This window comes from Chiroxiphia lanceolata, chromosome 1 (assembly GCF_009829145.1).
Source record: "Chiroxiphia lanceolata isolate bChiLan1 chromosome 1, bChiLan1.pri, whole genome shotgun sequence".
NCBI lineage: Eukaryota > Metazoa > Chordata > Aves > Passeriformes > Pipridae > Chiroxiphia > Chiroxiphia lanceolata.
In genome coordinates this window covers 111,103,092-111,114,338 of record NC_045637.1, presented here as the reverse complement: position 1 = coordinate 111,114,338, position 11,247 = coordinate 111,103,092, and positions in this window count along the sequence as shown.

Here is an 11,247-nt window from a genome sequence, read left to right as displayed (position 1 = left end):
GATACCGGGGGTTGCCCAAACCCAAGTGCAGCACCTTGCACTTGGTCTTGTTAATCCTCATGAGATTCCCATGGGCCCATTTCTCAAGCTTGTCCAAGTCCTTCTGGATGGCATCCCATCTGCAGATTTGGTGGGGGTGCACTCAATTCTTTTGTCTACATAATTAATGAAGATATTAAATAGTGCTGCTCCCATTATGAACCCTGAGTGACACCACTCATCACTGATGTCCATTGGGACTCTGAGCCATTGACCACTACCCTGCAGATGGGACCGTCCAACCATTTTCTAATCCATCTAAGAGTTTACCCATTGAATCCATCTCTCTTCAATTTAGAGAGAAGGATGTTGTGGGGGACAGTGTCAAAGACTTTTCAGAAATCCAGATACATGACATCTGTAACCTTTCCCTTGTCCACTGTTGTAGTTACTCGAGAATAGAAGGCCACTGAGTTGGTCAGGCAGGATTTGCCCTTGGTAAAGCCGTGCTGGCTGCCCTGAATCACCTCCCTGTTCTCCATGTACCTTACCTTTGTAAGGAGATACCAGGAGGATCTGGTATCTGTGATCTTCCCAGGCACAGAGGTAAGTCTGACAGGTCGGTAGTTACCAGGGTCCTCCTTTCTACCCTTTCTAAAGATGGGTACAATGTTTCCTTTTTTCCTGTCACCTGGGACTTCCCCTGTTGCCGTGAATTTTCAAATGTCATGGAGAGTGGCTCGGCAACTGCATCAGCTAATTCTCTCAGGACTCTGGGATACACATCATTGTGTCCCATAGATCATTATAAACCAGAAGTGATGAGTAATATGGCCACTTCTCTGCTCCCTATGGAGTCTTTTCCAATTTTATAGAAAAGCTGCATTTTTCAAATTTGTAGGCTTTTGGCAACAGTTCTTGACTATTCTAAGACTTCAGGGTGTTTTCCTATAGCATTCTTGAAAAGTTGTAAGACTGGCTTGTGCTACATGTATAGCTGGATTTTGTCGTCATTTGCTAAGAAAAAAAAATCTATGTGGAGTTTCAATAAAACCAGGGATACATAACCTGACCACATGTGTTCCAGGGTGTACAAAAGAGACTCATAAAGCTGTTTCAGAAAGAGCACCTAAGCAAGGCTTTAGGAAGAGGAGTCTGATGGCTGAAAGCACAGAAATGTTTCCTGTTGATCTGGAAGGGGCTGCCTAGATTTTGCTGTAAGTATAGACAGCAAACCATTGAAAACTTTCAAGCCTGAGCAGAAAGTGCCTTCCCTACAGGGACAGAGTGAATAAGAGCGAAACACAAAACACATTTTCTTTCTACACCATCTCCATTTTTCTGTCTGAATTTGAAAAGCTATGGGTTTTGCCACTCAGGACATCTCTTCCTACTCAACGTACAGGCTGCTAGTTCAGAAGTCTTGTTTGCACGTTTAATCTTTTGTGAACCACTGGTAAAGAATTGCTTGGCTTGCAGGATCAAAAATCTTGCCTAAGGCACTTCGTTTTTGCTGCCCCATGAAAAAGAGGGGTAGGCACCTGGAAAAGGGGCATATCTCAGCTCTTGAAAGTGGAACTCCTTTGGAATTCATTGGCCAGGGTCTGTGCATGTGTATAATTGTCTGGGAGTACCAGAAGTAACCCTTGACCTCTTCTCTACCTGTTTGGTGAAGCTGGGGCTTCCTTCTGCCTTGCTCAGGGATTTTCTGAAGTAACCAAGCTCCAGACCACTTCTAGGGAAGATCAAAGAAGAAGTCTGCCTTGGAAGACCTATGTACTATTTTCATGATCTGTGAGGTAAGCAACAGTCTTGAGTCTGGCATAGTGAGTTTGATGGTTGCTTGAGGTGGTGACTCCTGACTGACAACTCTGTTCTAATTTGAGAAAAAAAGAACAGTTTTGCACACATTGTTTTGAAAGAATTTTAATTCTTTGTGCCTCCAATCTGGGTGATTAGTTTGAAGACAAGTGGACAGTATTTTTGGGCTGCCGGAGCTCAAATTACTCTGACCTTTGAAAATCAGGAATGGTTTATTTCTGAAATGGCAATCCAAATAATCTGAAGCTACTTCAGGAAGTCTGATCAAGACTAAAATACAGGAAAAAAAAAGAGAAACATTCAAAAGAAAAGAAACCTTTCATATTAGACACTTAATTTTAGGCATCTGGGACTACATTTTGAACTGTAGCTAAATTATTATTGTATTATGGAAGACAGAGCCTGTTAAAAAGGAGAATAGAGCCCCCTGAAAACGTCTTTTTCAGATATGTTGAGACTCTGAAGGAATCCAGGGGAAAGAAATTATGTTCATTGGTCTAGAAAGCATGACCTACAAGAAACGTTTGGGAAAGGACTAGATGATCTCTGGAGAGATCTCTCAGAGTTAATTTCTATGAATTTACTCTTAGTACTTTTCTTGTATGGGTTTAATGGGCATTATAAACATTAGCTAATCCATATAACTGCCTAGGAGGCAGAAGTAGAGGAAGTAGTGGGAGAAAAGCCTTCCAAAGTCAAAGACATTAGCAGGTGAAGATTGCTTGCTGTATAAAATTAGAGTGCTGTTTAGGTTCTCCATGTCCATATAAAATTAGAAAGAACAGTAAGAAAAGAGTACATATACTTTACCATGCTAATCAATTGAAAATCTGTACTGCTTGACTGTACCAAAGAGAAAAATCAAAAAGGAACAAAAAATTTCTGCAACAAAACTGTCTTATTCAGCTGGGGCTTTCTACAAGCTGTCGCAACACTACCACTGAGAAAACTGAACCATGATGTGCTACTATGACTCCATCAACTACTGAATGTAACATAATAACAATAATACTCTTGCCTTAAATTTAAAATGTTATGTGGATACTGAAGTCAAGGCGTAGAGATACATAGAGGGCACTAAAATAATTTTCCTTATTTCTGGAAGAAGTCTCTTTTCCTGTGGAGGGAAAGGGATAGTTAGAAACAGATCATTGATGGCAAAAATAATGGTAAAATTACCAACCAGACTGCCTGAATAGAAATGACTGGACCTCAGCTATATGCCACTAAGACCATAGCTAAGTGATGGCTTTGCAGTTCATCTCATATTCTAGGCTTTCCACATTGAAGGAGAAATTATGCCCTCAGTCCTTGTGTCAAAGCATGTTTAAGAACTTTAAGCAAAACAGGACAGCATGAAGAGGGAACGTGCATACCAATGGAGTTGCTTCCCCATTCCTCTGGTGTGCTTCAGCCTGCCCTTTCATGGTGAAAATAAATGAAGTAGATGTTTTCTGTTAAAAAAGGAGTTCAACATCTTAACAAGACCTGTACTGTAGACTCCTCCTGAGCACCCTCACCCACAACAGCCCTCAGCAGGCATTTTGCTGACTGTCCTCAAGGTCGGAGGGGTGAGCATGTGGCAACTTTGATTGAGCACAAGGAGGAGTCCACAGGAAGACTTTGCAGGGTCTGTTAGTAGGTAATTCATTCCCAATTCCTTCAAACTGAATGTTATAGGCTGTAGGAATTGTCTCTCCCACCCTTAGTTGGCCATCAGCTAGCTAATCTAAGGGCTCCCTCTATAGTCAAGGGATAGAGGTAGGTATTTGCAGAGGGTGGCAGATTGTTTTAAGTTACTCCACCTCAGACTAGAATTAATCACCTTACAGAGGGAGCTCTCTTTAATGATATAAACAGCCTAGACAACAAGTTCTTAGTAGACAGCCAGCCTGTACATTGACAAAACTGTTTCAGATAACAGTTTTCAGGGCTTTTCAGAAATCTTCAGGGCTTTTGGTGATGAGAAACCATTTATTTTGGAAAAACGAAGTCAAGTATTTTTGATTTTCTGTTCTTAGAGGCCGAGGTGGTTTTTTAACATGTAAGCCTGATAATGTTGTCTACATCCTTTGCTGAAGAGGAATAGGCCTACTCTGTAGATTTAAAGACCAGTCTAGCTGCTGATGCCCCCAGAAGCAGGATCAAATTTATTGTGGCACTACGAAGACTGTCATCTGCTCATGCCCAGGAAAACTGTATGTGTTACCTGTCATGACACAGAAGTAAGGCTACAAAGGCTGTCCTCCTCTTCCTCTGCACCTCATATCCATGTAGGTATTTTATAGGGCACCATGTTTTAGAAGAAGTAGGAAGATACACAAAAGCAAAGCAGTTTCAACTGAAGGTGTGTGAAAGTTGCATTGTTAGCTGCTCAGGTGTCACAGCACTTGCTCAGCTATTCAGAGTTGCTCATAGGAAGAACTGCACAAGGAAATATCAATGCAATCTGCCCTTCATGTTAGCCTCTTGAGTACAAACATTGTGATTCTTAATACACACATCAGAATGCTTTATTCAGTTTGCAGAAGGCATCCTCCCAGCTGAGGGACTGGTTATTCAGAATCCTTTTTGTTGCGCTTCACTACTGTGCAGGACCAGGCCTTATTTAATGTACACTACCCAGGCCTTTCTTGGACTGCAGAATTTTGCTTTTCCCTCATGATCATGCCTCTAGTTCTGTTAGGGTAATATCTGAGTGCTTCACAGGTATTACAGTATTTGTCTTCTCACCATATATATTGGAAGAATCAATACAATTATCTCAGTTGTGAAATGAGAGAGCTAAAGTGCCAAGACCACAAATAACACTGTCAAGCATCTCTCAATTTGGGAAACCTGTTTTGTGAACTGTTTTTCTCCAAAGCAAAGTATTATGCTGGAGCAGGGCTCCCATCTGTTGTAGCTGCTTGTTCTTTGTCTTCATATTGAGCCTTGGAACATGAGGAACACAAGGAACACAACTACAGAGGTTATCTATGAAAATCTGTGTAGGAAGGAAAGATGTTTAAGTGATGTCCTAGAAGTAGACATTTAAGGGTGGGCAGAATAAATTCAGGCCTAAATCCCTTGATGGAACTTGTGCCTGTCCTGTGACAAGCTTGAAGATTCCAGTAGTATTTGTAGCACAGGACTTGGCATCTCTGAAATGTAAGTCTTCACGGATTTTGCTTCTCAGGTGTCTGAGGGACTGCTCAATGAAACTGAACCTGAAAGACACAACCAGATTCAGATAGTCTTCAGTCTTCTCAGAGACTGTCCTTGCACTCTTGTGCATCTGTCTGGTGAAACCTCCTTTATTTCTCAGAGAAGTCCCCATGGAGAGTCCAACCTGAAGCCAGCTTGGTAGACACATTAAACTAATTTATACACATAATGAATCTGATTCTAATCATCTTCTGACAAGTTTTATTTACAAGGTGGAGACACCATTTCCTTAGTAACTTCTGTAGAGAAAATAGAAGAAAACACTGGGCTTTAGATAAGTCATCATAACCTCCTTTCTCACAGTCCACAGCAAACTAACCACACACAGTCTGTGGTACCACAGACTGCATACTCTTCTCTATTCTCAGCAAATGAGAATCACTGTGGTATCTTCTGTACTGTGGTGTGTTAAACTTTATTACATTCTCTCCCTCCCTTTTTTTTTTTTTTAAAGGCAGTACTAACTGCTGTCTCGTAATGGGAATTGAAGAGCAAGCTTACAGTTTTGTCCACAAGTCAGATGTTTTTAACCTGCTCTGTCAGTGGAATGGCTGTGGATAGGCTGTTTGTGCCATTGTGGAAAACACCATCAGTGTTAGCAAGACTGGTGGGAAGCCAAGTCTGTATTTGTGAAGGTCTCAGATCACATTGCAGTAGTTGTTTTATGCCAGCATTTTTAGTACATGCAAACTAGTCTGCCATTCTTCTTAGAAGAGATTGTGTAAGTGTTAGGATGAAAACAAGCCACAGAGAAGTGATAAAAATAACTTCAACTGAAAAGCCATATGAACAAGAGAATTCAAAGGAAAGCTGTGCTAAGGTATGCTGAGATAAAAGCCTACATAAAGATTGAGCGAATCTTAGCCAAAAAAAGTATTTTCATTGCCTGAAGTGCACTTGGTTTCACCTGAAATCTCAAAACCAAACTAACACTGGTGTTTTTGTTTAGGGAATTAACACTGCCCACTAATACTCCATTTTACCAGATTTCTTCAAGTCATAGCAGATTTTCAATATTATTGGATATTGGAGAAGTTTACTATTACTGTTTTTCACACTGACCAGGGACCATTTCTTGCGTCCTAGTTGTTCATATGTTAAATGCGTTAAACACAAAATGCTTACACAGTGCTTACCACTGACACTTCCAACTTCCCTCCCTCCACACATTTAAAGACTGTCAGGGAAGTCTAAGCCCCACAAGCCTGTGTTTTTTTTCTCTGAAATCACAGAGCCTCTACCTGAGAAAAAAGCTTAAAAAAATTAGGGTCAAGGGCTCTGAACCTCAGCTACAACCTGGAAAAGCTGTATCAGAAAGCTGTGACGAATGAAAACACAATTTGTCAGCTAGCTTGAGAATCAGGCTGAAGGAAGAGAACAGGATGACCCATTAAGTGGGGAGACAGACTGACCAGCTGACACTGGAGTGCACTGGGACGGATGAGAGAAGATATCTGATTATCTTCTCCCAGTCAAGAGAAGGAAAGGAACTGCAGACAGAAAGAGAGAGAGAGAGAGAGAGAGAGAGAGAGAGAGTAGTTGGGCATAGAAGTCATCTAAAGGCCACTAGAGTTTGAGCAGACCTCTGAGATTTTCGAGTTCTTAAAGAAAGTTGAAGTTAACAAGCTTCAGAATTCAGTGGCATCATGAGGTCATTTCAGCAGAAATTGCAAACCACAGAAAGTTTTGTATCTCACTTCTGGGTTGATTTATTAATGCATTTGGGATTTGCATGAGATAATGTATTTTGGTTATAATGTATTTCTAATTAAGAGGAGCAAAACCCACATAAGGTATGAGAAAGAAAACAGTGTGAGGTGTGTTTCTATAGCCAAGATTCAAGTCTAAGGACTACAAATAGTTATAGTGCATAGCTACAAATGAGCAATGTCATTGATTTTGACTAATACAGCTCTTCTTCTTTATAACTTGAGCTTAAATAAGAGAAGAAGGTAATATATAGTTCTTACCTGGATCTTTTTAACTCTAATGTCAATCCCTCGAAAATATTATGCAAATCCCAATGACTGTTGTGTCCTGCCTTACTGAATTCAGTGGTGGATCTCAAACACTTGACAGAACCTGGCTTTAAATTGATTATCATACACAGACCTGTGTAATCTCAGGCTTTCAGGGCAAAGCACATTCACTCTCTCACACCCGTTTTGAGTTTCCCCAAAGGGCTGCTGTACCTCATAGATTTGTGGTACTACAACCCATCCTGTCTACCAAGGTGTTAAATGCGGTCCAGTTGGCCTCATTTGTAGGGCAAATGTAATGCTCACAGTGGTCAGAAAAGAAACACTTTATACACAAAAAAATAATTTATTTTTAGTATAATTGAACTTATCAGCACTGTAATAACAGCAATCATTATTAGTCCAGATCTAATTATCTCAAAAAAAGAAAGAAAGGAGGAAAAATAATAAAGACATGAATACACCTGGGCAGAAACAACAATGAAGTTATACTGATACTAATAATTATACTAATACTACAACTACTACTACTAATAATAATAATGCTGCATCATCAACAATAGTGAATAGTTACATTTGTTTTCTATACCCTTTTTCTGAGTGTAATGCTTTTGCTTTTCCACTGCTCCTCTGAGTCCTAAGGTCAGTGACTTCAGCCAGTTGGTCCCTCATGAAATTGTCCCTCTACAGCTCTTGCTCTTTCCCTACTTCTCAAGGCCCCTACTGTCATACACAGACTGTATTTCTCTATGTTGCAGCATCATGTTAGAGTCATGTTACAAAGAATAACTGTTTTACTAGTATCTGCATAAAAACTGTGGTTGTACCACAAAAGATAAGCAAAACTAGGGCAGATTAAATATAGTCTCCTACTCAGAAGAGCTGCACCTACAGCTAAACCAAGCAAAAACAAAGCTTTGGGCAGATCAAAATGGGTTCAGACAAAGCCAGGCTGGCAAACCTTAGCCCCAAGACCTTGCATACTCAGTACAAAGCTGGTAGTCCAGGAATAGCAATACCAACACTGTATCACTGGGCCACAAGGCTGAAGAAGACATTTGGGAAGCAGAGTCTTCATTTACAGGGTTGCAGAAGTCTCTCCCATCATAAATCCCCCTGTAACAAGAATATTTCACACAGCAATACTAAGAAGATATAGAAATATATTTCAGGAAATTTTTATATTTTTGAGCTGGAGATAGGCTAGAGAAATTCAACAGATTCACTCACCAGCCCTCTATACAGGGCAGCTTTGCTGACCTTTGTTTTTGAGAGCCAACAACCTGAGAGGTTGATATGGAGAAGCAAAAAGATGTGCTGTAAGGAAAGGATTAGGGACAAAGGCACAGACTTACCCTCTAGCGTGTTTACAGCAGAAAAGAAATCAAGGTGATAGGGACTCCCAAAAGAGGAGAGAAGAAGTAGTCCTTAGGAGTGGGAAGTCCATGGTAAGGGATGTGACCCAGAAGAAACAAAAAGGGGCAAAGAAACCAAAAGATCAAGAGTACTTTACAGTGGGTTGAAATTTCTAAGTAGGAGGGGGCTAAAGCAGCTCCTGGAATTAAGAGCAGTGCCCACATATAACTTCATGTTCTACCATACAACAGCTGTTATTACATATTTTTTTCCATATTCTTTTTAGACACTGTATGTTTGTTTTTGTCACAAATCTTCCATCCCAGCCACAAACTCTGAGGGTTTTTCATGTCTCCCATTCCCTGCTATCAGAGATTACTGATGTCCATGTCCCTGAACTGCTGGAAACCTGAGGGGCTCTCCAATAGCCAGTTCTGGGGACATATTGGCACACAGGCTGTAATAAGTGGAGAAATGTGTTTATATTTTGCAGTTATAGGTACATCTGAGTGAAATCCAGAACCAGCAGCCCTATATCCTCTTAGTCACAGCCCTCAACTCCTGTTTAGCCTGAGCACAGGATGGGGTTTTTGACCTCACAGGCCTGTGTCTCTGAAGCAGCCTCTCTATGTCATGATGCTGTAAAGCTGCTTGGGACTGGCAGTGGCAGGGGTCTGCCTGGAGATCACTGCCCTCAGCATCCAATGGGTAATAAGTAACAACTGGTAGGAGTGTAAATAAATTTCTCAGCTCTTTGGAGGCACATAGTCATGGTTTCCCTAACTCATCTAGAAGACTAGCTTAAGTAATTCAGTGTTTTAAGACGAAGTTTGGTGTGATTTTTTTTCCCCAGAGTTGTATAATCCTGAAGTATTGCAGGATTTCTGTCATTGTATCAACAGGTGTTTTCTATGGGTTGATTCTCACTTTTGTCATACTGCATAAACATCTCAAATGAGAGTTCTTAAATGAGAGATAGAGAGTGATTTTAAGACAGGTTGGATAACTGAAACTCCAGTATTTAGTCAGAAATCAACATCTGGTTTTGTCCCCCAGAAGTGGAAGAGGCAAGGAAAAGTAGACATTTTCTACAACTTCTGACCTTCTGTCAACTCTTTCTGTTAGCAGGGCATAGTCCCTTACCAAGGTCACAGACCTCTACACCTGCTGGATGCTAAGGGTAAATCCAGAACCAACCAGCACTTTACCCTGCTCTCACACCTGGTGCAGCTCTTTGTTTTTCCTTATGGAAAGAGGAAAGCTTCATGGGGACAAAGAGATAGAGAGCAAGAGTGTGCACAACCTCCCAGTACTATTCCTGAGCAGGCAGAACTTCACTTGCAGAAACTTTTCTTCCTGTAGAATGATCTCTCATGTTCACTTTTTTTAATCTTCCAGGAGCCCTCATCAAATCAGACTTCTCATGGCCCTAGCCTGAGGAGGGGGGCCAAATGTAGCAGGTCTAAAATTCAGCCTCATATCTTCTTAAGTTTGGGCTGTCCCATGGTAAGTCAATAGAACTGAGAAACACTATGAAAGCTGTGAGGTTGGCAATCATGGGCTGGAAAAAAAGCCATGAGGAATTACCAACAGCACCACATCTTACATTAGGATTTTGCTTTTCTAACTCTCACATTTCTCCTTTGCACTGCTTTGCACAGTGTTACTATACTTCATGTATTTTAAAGTTCTGGGAGGTGTTTTTGAAGATGTTGACGTTTGGACATTTTGTTGCACACTGCCAAGAGGCCTTGGAGTAGAGTAAGGTCAGACCTTCCTGTCACATCTCGTAGACATCATGCTACAAAAGGACAGAGAGACATGAAACAGGCAAGTGGAGTACTGTGAAACATGTTAGATGAAAATCAATAGCTAGAGAGTTCAAGAGAGATTCAGACACGTTTTTGAACTAGCTAGGGAAATATTACCAAATGTGAAAAATCATACTTAGCAGTTTAGCTGGAAATCTGATATCAATCATTTCAATACAGCTCGGTCTCTGGAGAAAAAATAATTGCTTTAGATGTGCAACATCTGATCAAAAGGTCTGTTCTACAAACAGAAATAATTTCCTTATTGCATCCATTTCTGAATAGTGATCGACTTTCCACTAATTTAATGGAACCAGATTAGGCTATATATTTTGGCATATATATTCACAGTGCCACACCCAACACCAGGAAATCCAGGTGACATCAAACCTGAATGTTCTTTGGTGCTTTTGCAGTGGCATTTGCAGCTGACAGCATCTCAGCATGTGAAAACTAGCTGATCTGGTTATCAGTAGATTGCCAAATTTCTTCTATCAGTTTTACTGTGTGTCAGAACCCTTGAAGCTGAGGAAATAGTGCATCTGCTACCTGATTTATTCCAAGCAGATTATTACACTGCATAAAAAAGTTGACTGCTGCTGACAAGTTTCTGCCTAAAAGAAAATAGATAATTGAAAAAACAGCAGTAGCAGCTCCTTATTAGTATCATATGAGTGTAGAGCTGTTATTCAGAACTCTTTCAGTGCATAGAAGTGCAAAAATTTTTGAACATTGCCTGGTGTCTCCATAGATCCTTTCCATTACATATGAGAGTAGCATAAACTCTTGGGGTTAAAAGCAGTAAAAATAAATTTTCATGTTTAGAGAAAAGGCACAATGCTTCTGAGTGCTCTTCTGTGTACAAGTGCTTGGGATGATGCTGGGTATATTTATGTCTCTGTTCTGGTAGTTCTTACAATAAAAGGGGCACAATATTTACTCGTATTATTCCTTTTTGCAGCCACATTATACAGAGAAAAAAAGTCCTCTGAGGGGAAAAATGTCCTAAGAATCTGCAGTCTTGATCTGTGAGAGATTGACTGTGCTTGGGCAGAGGACGTGGAGCTTGGATCTATGCTTCTGGATTCTTAAAT